This window comes from Octopus sinensis, linkage group LG14, assembly GCF_006345805.1.
Source record: "Octopus sinensis linkage group LG14, ASM634580v1, whole genome shotgun sequence".
Taxonomy (NCBI): Eukaryota; Metazoa; Mollusca; class Cephalopoda; order Octopoda; family Octopodidae; genus Octopus; species Octopus sinensis.
In genome coordinates this window covers 61,516,047-61,532,057 of record NC_043010.1, presented here as the reverse complement: position 1 = coordinate 61,532,057, position 16,011 = coordinate 61,516,047, and the positions used below count along the sequence as shown (strand labels likewise).

Below are 16,011 nucleotides of genomic sequence, written 5' to 3'. Positions count from 1 at the left end.
ATATATATATAGTTTTTATATATATATGTGTGTGTGTGTATACTGTGTCGTCTTCTAGAGTTATACGTTCTTGTCCATGTTGTATTTTTCTACATACCTTAATATATATATATATATATATATATATATATACATACACACACACACATATATATATAAAAACTATTTGTCTATATGTACCGGTATGTATGTATGCATGCATGTATGTATGTATGTATGTATGTATGTATGTATGTATGTATGTATGTATGTATGTATGTATGTATGTATGTATGTATGCATATATGTATGTATGTATGTATGTGGTGTGTGTGTGTGTGTGTGTGTGTGAAAGTTCTGGTTATACCACTCGAATTTCTCACTAGAGAAGAAGCCGGTTTCTTTACCCCGGCTCATTAGAATATAGAAGCTAACTAGATACATGTGTATAGTCTTCTATAAGGTAAAGAATACGTACACCCGGTGGTTAGGGTTAGGGTTTTTGTTACGCCGAAAACCGGTGGTGTAAGTATTCTTTACCTTCGCCCTATATATATGTATGCATGGCGGAGGGAGGTAAAGAATACGCGCGCCACCGGTTTTCCGCGTAACCCTAACCCTAACACCTAAACCCCTAAACACTGGATGTGCGTATTCTCTACCTTCGTCGATAAATGCTAACCAATCTATTCTCGTTCGCAACCGATGGCTGCTTTTAATCGTTTAATATTTGTTGCAGACGTAGCTGTGTTTACAAGCATCATTTGTCAACTCGTTATTTCTTAATACCCATTTCTTTATTACACACAAGGGGCTAAACATAGAGGGGACAAACAAGGACAGACATAGGTATTAAGTCGATTACATCGGCGCCAGTGCGTAACTGGTACTTAATTCATCGACCCCGAAAGGATGAAAGGCAAAGTCGACCTCGGCGGAATTTGAACTCTTTGTTTTAAAAAACAGTTTGTCGACATATTAAGTTAGAATTGCTGAGAATAAGACATTTCTGTTCTTCTTCGTTTCCGAGGCCCCATGAAAGCGAGAAATACTTGCTTTGTCAAAAGTAGGTGGTTTTTGAGTGAGAAAGTGAAAGTGTTTTCCTGTAAAATGAAACTATTGGCGCAAGAGTGGCTGTGTGGTAAGTAGCTTGCTAACCAACCACATGGTTCCGGGTTCAGTCCCACTGCGTGGCATCTTGGGCAAGTGTCTTCTGCTATAGCCCCGGGCCGACCAATGCTTTGTGAGTGGATTTGGTAGATGGAAACTGAAAGAAGCCTGTCGTATATATGCATATATATATGTGTGTATGTGTTTCTGTGTCTGTGTCTGTTCCTCTAGCATTGCTTGACAACCGATGCTGGTGTGTTTACGTCCCCGTCACTTAGCGGTTCGGCAAAAGAGACCGATAGAATAAGTACTGGGCTTACAAAAGAATAAGTCCCGGGGTCAAATTGCTCGACTAAAGGCGATGCTCCAGCATGGCCGCAGTCAAATGACTGAAACAAGTAAAAAGAGAAAAAGAGTAAGAGTATTGAACAAAGGTACAATAATGGAGAGCAGAAAGTGTTGCCTGGATACCATGAAACCATCCTGGATTATTAGTGATGGTGGATCAATCAAATATCTTAATCAATGTGAACAAAAGCGTAATTATTAAGTATATTGAATGATAACAGAACAAAAAAAAAAAACCATTGACAACAGCTACAGGAGACATTTCCCCGCAAAATTATGGCTTTTTCATACCATTTTATTTGTCCTGGTTGTGTTGAATACATAAAACTAATTAGAAATCTGCTGAAACTCGACCCAGACTAAAACGTTAGATCTATACTTGTAATTACTCGGTTGTTTGAATATGTAACTGCCTCGTTGCTCATCTTGGTAAGCTGTGCTTCCCAAAGCTAGACAAGACACACTGTTATAATTGTAAAAACATACAAAACCTGCACGAAGTTTTGCATGGAATAAATACATACACACACCTGTAGATATGTAAACATACAAAAGAAAATACACGGAGCCTGATATGCAAGGACATCCATAACTGCACACATACATACGTGTGCTCATACATACATAGATACATGCATACATGCACATAAATACAGTTTTGGTAAAGCAAACAGGAAAATAGAACTCAAAACATGAGTATATATATATATATATATTGCAAAACCTAGCAATCTGGAGCCTACACAGGTGTATTTAAGGCACAGGTTTAACCATCTCGCTACAGTCAAAAATTGTGAAGCATGACTGTCACCACTACTACATGAACATGAAGATTGCATAATTTAATGCATGAAAGTACTAGTTCAATCAGAATGAACATTTAACATTCTATTATTTTATTTTATTTTATTATATTATATTATATCATTATAAGATTGTAAATAAAACGTGAAAATCAGACAAGGTTGGAATTCCTTTTATTAATATATATATATATATATATTATATATATATATATACTTTATTTTAAGCAGCAGAAAATTCAACAAAATCTGTTACTCTGAGTTTCTCGTTGCCGTTCTACTCTACCACTGGTATTTGAGTACTCTTTTTTCCACCTTGTTTCACATTTATGTGTTTACTCCGGTATATATATATATAGATAGATACAGAGATACAGAGTAGATACAGAGATCCCCTAGATATTCTAACCCTTTCAGTCACCATCATAGCCAGGATGTAACACTGAAATAAAGTTGTACCAGCGGGCATTCATTTTCAGCTGAGTAGACTGAAAATGGAGTGCTTTGTTTAAAAGCAAAACAAGCTGTTCAGAACCTAGGAATTATGATCGTAAACCTTTAACTACCAAGGCTGCTATCAATTCTCCAGATCTGACCAAAGCCGCTATCTTCAAGAGAGACAGACAGACAGAGATAGAAAGAGAGAGAGAGAGATAAGAGAGAAGAAGGATCAAAGGGACAATGACATGGAGTTTATTTCCTTTTACAATGAGAAATAAAAGAAGTAAAAACGAAAGGTGTTTATCTGAACAAACAAACATTGCATTTGAAATAATAAATTTATACAGAATAACCATGATTCTTTTACATCAAATTGGTTACTAACCGGCTTCTTTATATTCCGGGCAATGCTGTATAGACTTTTAGAAATAAAAACAAAATAATTCAGTTTCCAGGCCAAATATCACAGGCACATTACATGTAACCTGTATTTTTAAGTGTATTTATTTAGCAGTAAATAGCGGTGAACAATAATATTCATAAGTGGGTCAATGGAAACAAAAAAAAAAAAACAGAGATAAAAAAACTTACTGCACTTTTATTCATCATCATTCTCATCATAATTGTTTTGCCGTCCACTTTTCCACACTTTCATGGATTGGATATAGTTTATTGAGATAAGTTTCCTATGTCTGGATGCCTTTTCTGTCACCAACCCTTACCTGTTTCTAAGCAAGGTAATATTTTCTTATGGACAGACATATTTTGACAGAAAATTGGGAATGAACGACATTCATTAACAACAAACAATGTCAAGACAAGGTCACACACACACACACACACACACACACGTACGTACACCTATACACACATGCATATATAAACCTGTTGCATGCAGTCACTTAACCTCTCCCAGACAGGTGTGCAGTATTACAAGGCGGCGAGCTGGCAGAACCGTTAACACGCCGGGTGAAGTGCTTAGCGGTATTTCGTCTGCCGTTACGTTCTGAGTTCAAATTCCGCCGAGGTCGACTTTGCCTTTCATCCTTCGGGGTCGATTAAATAAGTACCAGTTACGCACTGGGGTCGATATAATCGACTTAATCCGTTTGTCTGTCCTTGTTTGTCCTCTCTGTGTTTAGCCCCTTGTGGGTAGTAAACAAATAGGTGTGCAGTATTACTAAAAACTTCATATAAACCATAGGTTCTCAAAGTGAGCACTACCTCCCCCACCCGTTGGGTGTTGAAATGGTCCAGGTGGGTACTGGTGCTAAGGGGGCGACGGGGGTGGTGGTAGGAAAAAGGAGGCGCTATGAATTTATTATAATATTATAGTATTATGATATCATTATAGTATTGTATACAAATAATATGATATATTAAATATCAAATGATTCATAGTATATTCTTTTATTCGTTTCAGTCATTTGACTGTGGCCATGCTGGGGCACCGCCTTTTGTTGAGCAAATTGACCCCAGGACTTATTCTTTGTAAGCCTAGTACTTATTCTGCTCAAAGTCTCTTTTGCCAAACCGCTAAGTTATGGGGACGTAAACACGCCAGCATCCGTTGTCAAGCGATGCTGGGAGTACAAACACAGACACATATACACACATACATACATATATATATATGTGTGTATATATATATATATATATATATATATATATAGAGAGAGGAGAGAGAGAGAGGAGAGAGATAAATAGATAGATAGATAGATAGATAGAGAGAGAGAGAGAGAGGAGAGAGAGAGAGAGAGAGAGATACATGATGAGTTTCTTTCAGTTTGCCTCTACCAAATCCACTCACAAGGCTTTCATCGACCCGTGGCTACAGTAGAAGAGACTTGCCTAAGGTGCCACGCAGTGGGACTGAACCTGGAACCATGCAAGCTACTTACCACACAGCCACTCCTGTGCCTATATATAAATTGGTAAAATATAAAATATTTATTTATACATAAAAATAGGGATGGGGGGTGCTGAGGGTATTATGTGACCATGAGGTGGGTGGTGGCCCAAAAAGTTTGAGAACCTCTGTCATCAACAGATATTTTAACCAAACTATTTACACCCATAACTAATATGACCAACAGCCTTGCTGCTGTTAGGTTGGCAACAGGACAAGCAAACCTCCTGCTCAAAGTCAGAAGGTGCTTCAACTACTAACAGTTATTGATACTCTATAAAGTTTACATTGAGACCTACAATAGAGTTTTGTCCTCTCTCTCACATCTGGGATGGTACTGTTGTTGTTGTTACACACACACACACACACACCACACACACACACACGTACGTACACCTATACACACATGCATATATAAACCTGTTGCATGCAGTCACTTAACCTCTCCCAGACAGGTGTGCAGTATTACAAGGCGGCGAGCTGGCAGAACCGTTAACACGCCGGGTGAAGTGCTTAGCGGTATTTCGTCTGCCGTTACGTTCTGAGTTCAAATTCCGCCGAGGTCGACTTTGCCTTTCATCCTTTCGGGGTCGATTAAATAAGTACCAGTTACGCACTGGGGTCGATATAATCGACTTAATCCGTTTGTCTGTCCTTGTTTGTCCTCTCTGTGTTTAGCCCCTTGTGGGTAGTAAACAAATAGGTGTGCAGTATTACTAAAAACTTCATATAAACCATAGGTTCTCAAAGTGAGCACTACCTCCCCCACCCGTTGGGTGTTGAAATGGTCCAGGTGGGTACTGGTGCCTAAGGGGGCGACGGGGGTGGTGGTAGGAAAAAGGAGGCGCTATGAATTTATTATAATATTATAGTATTATGATATCATTATAGTATTGTATACAAATAATATGATATATTAAATATCAAATGATTCATAGTATATTCTTTTATTCGTTTCAGTCATTTGACTGTGGCCATGCTGGGGCACCGCCTTTTGTTGAGCAAATTGACCCCAGGACTTATTCTTTGTAAGCCTAGTACTTATTCTGCTCAAAGTCTCTTTTGCCAAACCGCTAAGTTATGGGGACGTAAACACGCCAGCATCCGTTGTCAAGCGATGCTGGGAGTACAAACACAGACACATATACACACATACATACATATATATATATGTGTGTATATATATATATATATAGAGAGAGAGAGAGAGAGAGAGAGAGAGATAAATAGATAGATAGATAGATAGAGAGAGAGAGAGAGAGAGAGAGAGAGAGAGAGAGATACATGATGATTTCTTTCAGTTTGCCTCTACCAAATCCACTCACAAGGCTTTCATCGACCCGTGGCTACAGTAGAAGAGACTTGCCTAAGGTGCCACGCAGTGGGACTGAACCTGGAACCATGCAAGCTACTTACCACACAGCCACTCCTGTGCCTATATATAAATTGGTAAAATATAAAATATTTATTTATACATAAAAATAGGGATGGGGGGTGCTGAGGGTATTATGTGACCATGAGGTGGGTGGTGGCCCAAAAAGTTTGAGAACCTCTGTCATCAACAGATATTTTAACCAAACTATTTACACCCATAACTAATATGACCAACAGCCTTGCTGCTGTTAGGTTGGCAACAGGACAAGCAAACCTCCTGCTCAAAGTCAGAAGGTGCTTCAACTACTAACAGTTATTGATACTCTATAAAGTTTACATTGAGACCTACAATAGAGTTTTGTCCTCTCTCTCACATCTGGGATGGTACTGTTGTTGTTGTTACACACACACACACACACACACACGGACATCCTAGATGCGAGAAAGGCAGGGCAACTGACTAGTTATTGCAAAAACACTTATTCAGCATACTCCAGCCTCTGACACACAGACACTCAGTCCCCTTCTCTCTACCTTCTCTGCTCTGCTCCTCAGGGCTGGCTGGACTCATGTCACTGTCACTCTGCGAGGTCGACTTTGCCTTTCATCCTTTCGGGATCGATAAATTAAGTACCAGTTACGCACTGAAGTCGATGTAACCGACTAAACCACTTTGTCTGTCCTGGTTTGTCCCCTCTATGTTTAGCCCCCTGTGGGCAATAAAGAAATTAAAAAAATATTCCTGACCCACTTATCTCTCCTCTTTCTATCACCCTTGTTTTCCCACCCTCCACCACTTACCAGACTCTCACACTAACCAATACAACCAATCCTTCTTTCCTCCCGGAACATCTTCCCACTGGAATTTCCTCCTTGCACATATCTTTCATGACTGGTTTTGATTTACAAAGGTTCAAGAGAAACAATAATGACATCAATATCACCAGTCTAAAGGAGCCTGTATTGGCTACAAGTACTGTCTTCCTCCAGAACATGCAAATAATATATATATGTAGATATATGAAACACACACACACACACATTTACATACACACACTAGCTGAGTATCCTGTTGTTGCTGAGTAATTTTCAAAATAGAATGCCTTGCTGGACTTTCAGAATAACACATCCATGTAATATGGATTTTCTTTGTTTTGATGGGGACTTTTCAAATTTTTTTTTCTCGATGTACCACTGCAAATGACATGGGGAAGCCTTTCACGGAAAAAAACAACAAAAAAATGGAGTGGCTGTGTGGTAAGAAGCTTGCTTACCAACCTCATGGTTCTGGGTTCGGTCCCACTGTGTGGCACCTTGGGCAAGTGTCTTCTACTATAGCCTCAGGCTGACCAAAGCCTTGTGAGTGGATTTGGTAGGCGGAAACTGAAGGAAGCTCGTCGTATATATATATATATGTTTTTCTACACGAGGCACAAGACCTGAAATTTTGGGGGAGGGGGTAGTCGATTAGATCGACTCCAGTACGCAACTGGTACTTAATTTATCGACCCTGAAAGGATGAAAGGCAAAGTCGACCTCAGCGGAATTTGAACTCAGAACATAAAGACAGACGAAATACCGCCAAGCATTTCGCCCAGCGTGCTAACGTTTCTGCCAGCTCGCCACCTTAATATACATGTATGTTTGTGTGTCTGTGTTTGTCCCCTCAACATTGCTTGACAACCGATGCTGGTGTGGCAAAAAGAGACTGATAGAATAAGTACCAGGCTTACAAAGAATAGGTCCTGGGATTGATTTGCTCGATTAAAGGCGGTGCTCCAGCATGGCCGCAGTCAAATGACAGAAACAAGTAAAGGAATCCTCTCCCCACCTCCTTCTACACTAATTTTGTCCAATTTTTTTTTACCACTACGCAATTAAAAAGAAAATATTGAAAATTTATGAATTCTTTTCACCCCCCCCCCCACACACACCCAGTAGCGCTTTTGCTAATTTTGTTTTGCATTTTACACTCAAAATGAGAAGCTTTGAAGGTTTAAAAAAAATATTTTGGAAATCAGCGATCACCATTATAAATATTTATAAATAATACAGTTCTATATTTCAGAGATGAGGAATTGTGTACGTTATTTACATGGACATATGGTGTAGTGGTTAAGAGCGTGGGCTACTAACCCCAGATTCCGAGTTCGATTTCAGGCAATGACCTCAATAATAATAATTTTTTTGTTTTTTCTTTCGAAAATCTTGTAAATAATTGCTTTCTTGTTGGTTTCGTTTATTAGTGATTGTGGAGTATTGAGGAAAACACTATTTCCTTCTTTCCTCAATAACTCTTTTGCACTTTTGATGTTTTCCATATAATAATAATAATAATCATAATAACAACAACATCGAAAAATGCCTTAGGCATGAGAACCCAAGTTCAAAATATCCCCCAAGACACCTGAAGAAGGCTAGAGGGTATATCAGCCGAAACGTTGTGTTAACAACAAACAAAATGAGGACAAATATCTGTCAAATGTAAATAATGTATTTATAAATATTATAAATATTTATTTTAAGTATTATAAATACCCTTTTCCGTTATTTTCAAACAGAAAATAAAACGTAATTTAAAAACAATAGTGAAATCTTAAAAAAACTTTTTCATTAACCCAGTGCATCCCAAATAAATCCGAAAATTCAGGCTTTTAAAAAACAAATTTTTTTAAATCATAGTTTTCAGATACAGACTGTCTGAATCTATAATTTGTTTCTGTTTATAATTTCAAAATATATTTAGATGAAAAGGTGATTTAAGAGAAATTTAGCTGGTTTTTCCGTTTATAATTTAAGAGAAATTTAGCTGGTTTTTCAAGAATATATCCCACGACCTTCCCCATCTCTTTGTCACCTTCCCCATTTCTTTGTCACTCTGACATATACTCTTTTACTTGTTTCAGTCATTTGACTGCGGCCATGCTGGAGCACCGCCTTTAATCGAGCAAATCGACCCCGGGACTTATTCTTTTGTAAGCCCAGTACTTATTCTATCGGTCTCTTTTGCCGAACCGCTAAGTAACGGGGACATAAACACACCAGCATCGGTTGTCAAGCAATGCTAGGGGGACAAACACACTCACACAAACACGTATATATATATATATATATATATATATATATAATATATATATATATATATATATATATATATATATATATATATATATATACATATATACGACGGGCTTCTTTCAGTTTCCGTCTACCAAATCCACTCACAAGGCATTGGTCGGCCCGAGGCTATAGTAGAAGACACTTGCCCAAAGTGCCATGCAGTGGGACTGAACCCGGAACCATGTGGTTGGTAAGCAAGCTACTTACCACACAGCCACTCCTGCGCCTTATTGATGGTTTTCAATATTTTTCGCTTCAAAAAAGTATTTTTTATGGAATGATGATGTGGTGCTCCATTGCTGGGATGTAAGCAACAACACCAAAAAGTTTGTTACTTAAATCTTTAATCCCCACCCCGAATCAAGTGAGTCCGAGTGTGTGTGTGTGTGTGTGTGTGTGTGTGTGTTGTGTGTGTGTGTGTGTAAGGAAAAACATTCAAAAGGAAAAGATCCAACATATTTACTAACAAAAGTACGCTATTAAAATAAATTATCATTTACATACCCTGTTGCACTAATGAAATGTTATACATATGCATACACACATACTGACAAACACACACACACACACACCACACACACACACACCACACACACACACACACACAGAGTATGAGTGATACACTTTTATAGAGAAGGAAAAAGTTTACTATGAGATAATGAGATAAACAAATAAAGAGATCTTTTCTGCTGCAGTCACAGATTTTGAAATTTTAAAATTAAGTGAAAAATCATCGAATTTGGTATATTGCTATACTTTTTCACGATGGATCCGAGTTTGTGACTTATTTATTGAAGAAAACCTTTAGAAAAATGTTACGAACGTTTAAAGTTTGATCATTTTTACCAGAAAAATAGTTTTGGAAGCTAAGCATTTCGGGCGAGATAAGGTGTGTATGATAAAATGACCATTAGGGGCCAAGAAACGAAGTTTTAAACAAAACGAAAGTAATGCGTGAGAGTTAATACATATACAAAGGGAGTGAGTGTCAAAGCGTATGATAAATATTAGAGAGGGAGAGAGAGAGAGCGAGATTGATGGTGGTAGAGAGAGAGATGGAGAGTTGTCGATCTAAAAGTTATTTCTCGGTGCAAATTATTTTTCTTCATTATTATTTATGGACGACACGAATATCAAATTCGTTTTTCTCTATAGGCGTAGGGAGTGGCTGTGTGGTAAGTAGCTTGCTTACGAACCACGTGGTTCCGGGTTCAGTCCCACTGCGTGGCATCTTGGGCAAGTGTCTTCTGCCTTGGGCCGACCAAAGCCTTGTGAGTGGATTTGGTAGACAGAAACTGAAAGAAGCCCGTTGTATATATGTATATGCGTGTATATATATGTATGTATGTATGCATATATGTGTGAGTATATGTTTGTGTGTCTGTGTTTGTCCCCCCCCCCCAACATCGCTTGACAACCGATGCGGGTGTGTTTACGTCCCTGTAACTTAGCGGTTCGGTAAAAGAGACTGATAGAATAAGCGCTAGGCTTACAAAGAATAAGTCCCAGGGTCGATTTGCTCGACTAAAGGCGGTGCTCCAGCATGGCCACAGTCAAATGACTGAAACAAGTGAGCAAAGAGTAAGAGATGCACCATTTCTGAGCCTTTGGGGGCTAAGCACACACACACACACACGAGCGCACGCACACACACACACACACGCACGCACGCACACGCACACACACACGAACGCACACACACACACACACACACAAATGCGCAGGCGCGTAACCATATGGTTCCGAATTCAGTCCCACTGCGTGGCACCTGGGGCTTGCATCTTCTACTACAGCCTCGGACCGACCAAATCCTTGTGAAGGGATTTGGTAGACGGAAACTGAAAGAAGCCCGTCGTATATATAAATATGTATATATTTATGTGCACGTGTCTTTGTGTCTGTGTTTGTCCGCCCCGCCACCGTCGCTTGACAACCGATGTTGGTATGTTTGCATTCCCGTAACAAAAGTGACCGATGGAATAAGTACTAGGCATACAAAGAATAAGCCCCGGGGTCGATTTCTACGACTAAAAAAACCCTTTAAGGCGATGCTCATGGCCGTAGCCAAATGAGTGAAACGAACACACGAATACATGATTACAAACTCGCATTCACACACACACACAGATGGAAAGATAGATAGATAGATAGATAGATAGATAGATAGATAGATAGATAGATAGATAGATAGATAGATAGATAGATAGACTGTGCTTCTTTTTCGGATTTATGCATTACTGACGATATATATGTATGAGTATATATATATATATATATATATGTATATATACATGTATATGTATGTATGTATGTATGTATGTATGTATGTATGTATGTATGTATGTATGTATGTATGTATGTATGTATGTGTGTGTGTATGTATCTGCAAGAACCGGAGGCATGTAAAAAGCACCTGTGCCAAAGTCACATAGAAAGCACCTGTGCTGGCGTCACGTAAAATGTACCTATGATGGCACCACGTAAAATAGCATCCGTGCCGGCACCAAACCATCCGACGATGTCTGCAAAGGAAACGGACATTAAATGGGGATGATGAAGATGTATGCATGTATGTATGTACGTACGTACGTACGTATGTATGTATGTATGTATGTATGTATGTATGTATGTATGTAGTATGTATGTATGTATGTATGTGTATGTGTGTATGTATGTATGTACGTACGTACGTATGTACGTACGTACGTATGTATGTACGTACGTATGTATGTATGTATATATGTATGTATGTGTAGGTGTCACACAGACACACAGTACAGTGTCACTCAAGCTATATGCAAGAAATAATTAGCAAATACATCCTACACACAAAACTGTAGGCACCCGAGTGACTCCGGCATTTGTTTCAGATTGAACAACAAAACTGTACATGTGTATGTGTGTATGTGTGAATGTGTGTGTATGTATGTTTGTTTCTGTGTATGTAGGTTAGTGTACGTACATGAGCGTGTGTGTATGTATATGTGTATGTGTGCAAGTGTGTGTGTGTGTGTGTTCGTACGCAGCGAAAACGTAACGAGACAATCAATGAGAAAGTGAGCGAGTACAGGTTGGGTGTAAGCCAATATAAAAGAGTGAAGTGTAGATCGGCGTTAGTTGAAGTCCTGCAGCCCACTTGTCAACACGTCTCTTTCATTTCTACCACGAAAAAGAAACCAGGTAAATCCGTTTATGTTTGACACCCGATACACTCTCCTAGTGACATGTAGCATTCGTATAGCATGTATATGCATATAGATGTAATTTATAAATAACATGTTTATATATATACATATGTATGTATTCATTCATTTATCGAAACTCACTTTTCCCTCCTTTTCTGCTCCAAGTTTCACGGTGACCCTTTTCGCACCAACTCTTCCCCCCCTCTACTCTTTCTCTCTTTTCTTTCTGTCTACCTATCTGTCTCTCTCTCTATATATATATATACACACACACACACGTGTGTGTGTCTGCATTTATGTTCGAGGTGGGTGAGTAGTGGAAATGCGAAATAAGTAAGGTTTAATGTCCACACGAAGCAATAAACACAGACTGACGCTCATAATAATCCCCAACATTATGGGTGCGCACTGCGTCTGGGCTTACATGTTTGTGTCTCTGTCTATATGTGTGTTCGTCTGTTGCATTTACTATATATGTCTACATGTCTGCTTCTGAACAAGCGCTTATTGTACTGTTTACATGTGTGTGTGTGTTGTGTTTGTATATATATATATACAATGTACGTGTGTGTATGAATACATATATGTATACATAAATATATGTATGTATGTATACATGTTTTTATGTATGTATACATATATGTATTTATGTATGTATACATGTATTGTGTATATATATGTTTGTGTGTATATATGTGTATGTATATGTATGAGTGTATATATATATGTTTGAGTATATGTGTGTATATGTATGTGTGTATGTATGTATATGTGTGTGTATATATACACATATATGAGAGAGACATACATAGACACATACATATGTATAAACACCCACCCACACACACTCATACATATATATATTATGCGTATAATAGAAACACCGGTGGATTTCGTCATAAAATTCCGACCAGAACAACGACTCTCTGATCATTGCATTCTGAACAAAAGCGGGAGTGCCTGTGTCCCTTCCCCATCACACACACACACATAAAAGTGCAGTAATTTTCCTAATGAAACTGTATTTAATGTTCAATATAATCCGAATGAAGTGTTGCCATGGCCTGTTAAGCAACGATGTATATATATATACAGGGACACACACTCACACCGCAAATGTATATACTACACACCCCTCTTTGTATCTATACCCACACACCCTCAAATATAATTACACTTTATACATGCATACACATATGTCCAAACGTAAACCAGTGTGCCCTTCACTTATAAAGACGGCAGACTATTAAGGAGGGACATTTGACTTATTTCTAACAGTTCACCCACCAATCCCATTAGCCGTTTCCCCTCACTGCCTCGTCATTATCTTTTATTTCTTTAATAATCCTAGAAGCCCTGCATTCACTCCATGTACTAGTTGGTCGGGTCAGCCTCTGCTCGGTCGGTCATTCATCCTGTGACCCCACCCTATCGCACTTTTCTGCTGCTGCTGCACCAAGGAGTTCAAAAGTACAGAATTTAATTAGTCCCTAAAAACAAATCCATACTAATTACTTTAAGCTTCTTTTAAGTTGTTTTAATTATGTTTAATTAAACGAGGTAAACTACATATTTTTCATAAATATTTGATAATGTCCATACGAAGCACCGAGCAATTTTTTAATTTGGATATGAAGTGCCACCCCCCCACCCCGCCCCAAATGATTAGGGATCACAACCTCATAAGGAAGGGTACCGTGGATAATGGTGCCCTTTATAGGCTGCTGAATGAATAAAGGGTATGGTGGCCACAAGCTTTTGATCGTTGCTCTCCTGCATTATGTCTGAACCTGGGTCTAAACAACAAATAACCTTTAGCTAATAAACATTCTCATACCTTTGTCGGGTGCAATAACACGTGCATCAGTGTACATAGACATAGATGGGGTGGGTATGTGTGTGTGTGTGCGTGTGTGTACATCCGCGCGCGCGCGCACACACACACACACACACACACACACACACAAAGCTGTGTAGATACCTATACAGACGCGCGTGCATGTATATATATATATATATATATATGTATATGTTTACGAAAGCACATATACACATCCACGGATGTATACGAAATTTACAGGGAGTTTCTACAGGGTTGTTGAACTCGCTAGAAATAACAACCAAATCCGAGCCAACGATAGGACACTGTAGAGAGATCGTTTGAACGGCTAGAAAAAACTACCAGCCAAATCTCCATCGTTACACCACATTGGATAATGTAGTCCTAGGTACACTTGGAAAATAACCTCTCGAGATGGTAACGTTTGACACGTGTAGTATATACATTTTTGTCCCATTCGGCTTTGTATGGTACTAAACAAGCAACACCGAAAGTTGGATTATCTTGTAAGGGATCTTGACAAGTAAAAAATGCGTAACGGCTCCCTAATTCTGTCTCAAAGGGTTGATAAATATCTATCACTCTTCGAAATGCAACATGTATGACCTTGTGTTATACTGCTAATTCCAGGGACGGGGTTGCAACATGATACTCTCAGATTATGCAGTTGTAAATATTAACTATTGCGTCAGACGAGTTAGTAAACTTGCACTGGAGAGTACTTTCTGTGTGTGTATATAAATACACACATGCATACACATATACACACACTCATACAGACAGATATACACATATTTATGTGCCTGTCTATATCTGTCTCTGTATATGTGTGTATGTATGCATCATCATCATCGTAATTTACACATATCCGTTGCGTAGTTTACACCCACATACGTAGGCACTTGTATGATTTGGGTTGTGTGTATGTATGTGTGTTTGTGTGTGTTAAGTGATCTGTTTAAATAAGCAAATAATGAATGGAGATCCTTATCATAATTACTTATTTCCGTTCCATGTTGCGGCACGTTATTCTAACAAACAAAAAAGAATTTCTAGGAGCTGTTGCTATGCCAACCCTACGTTGGACTCCTTTCCACGATGTCTGGAGAAATGGGGGTGAAAAAACGAGTGGGGTACCTCACCACTCTGCTCATAGACGGACACAGTGCCGTAGCTTGGAATGTGTGTTGCTCGGGGCTGCTCTTGAGTTCGCTCCAGCATCCCCTTCCACCTAGCCTATACAGCTGGCCCTCAAAATACAGCCCCATAAAAACGTCGCCTGCAACCCCCTCCCCCAGAGAGAGAGAGAGAGAAAATGAATCCAGTACTTTACTGTACTTTGTTTATCGATGTTGAAATGCTTGCTTGAATGTGTCAGCGTTTAAAGTGAACTGCCACGAATACAGCAACATATCCTCCTATACAATATCCTATACAACTCCCTAATGTCTCTGCAAATTCCCTATCCACATACACATTACAAGATATACTTATCCATATTGGCGCGCGCGTGTGTATTTGTTTTCACCCTCTCTTTCTATCCTGTTGTATTTTTCATTTGTTTCTAGTCCAGGACTGCTGTGATTGATATTTCTAATGACATTCCAACAATGACCTCCCCTTCTAGTTGAGGTATTGAATATCTACAGCTCTATTATCCAATACCCATAGTTCTTTTTATTTTTTTAAGAGGAGTGTTTAGCTGCTATTTATAGCATGTTTAGTGGCCACAATGGGGTACCTTAGTTGGTACATTATATCCATGGTTTTGCAGTAAGATTGATAATTTTTATTGAAGTACCGAATCACTTTATTGTTATACTAGCAGTATCACCTGGCGTTGCTCGGGTTTGTTTCGACCCTTTAGAATTGGAATCTTTGAAAAGTAAAAAATTTGCATTA

The 16,011-nt window shown here is 38.8% G+C and overlaps 1 protein-coding gene across 1 annotated transcript in view; it reads left to right on the top strand.

Moving 5' to 3' along the window:
- Window positions 1-12,112: 12,112 nt before the first annotated feature.
- Window positions 12,113-16,011, top strand: part of LOC115218845 (ornithine aminotransferase, mitochondrial) — a 41,195-nt gene continuing 37,296 nt past the window's right edge. Inside the window, exon 1 of the mRNA XM_029788792.2 lies at window positions 12,113-12,264. The gene's annotated coding sequence lies outside the window, so the exon portion shown is untranslated. The remainder of the gene's footprint in view (window positions 12,265-16,011) is intronic.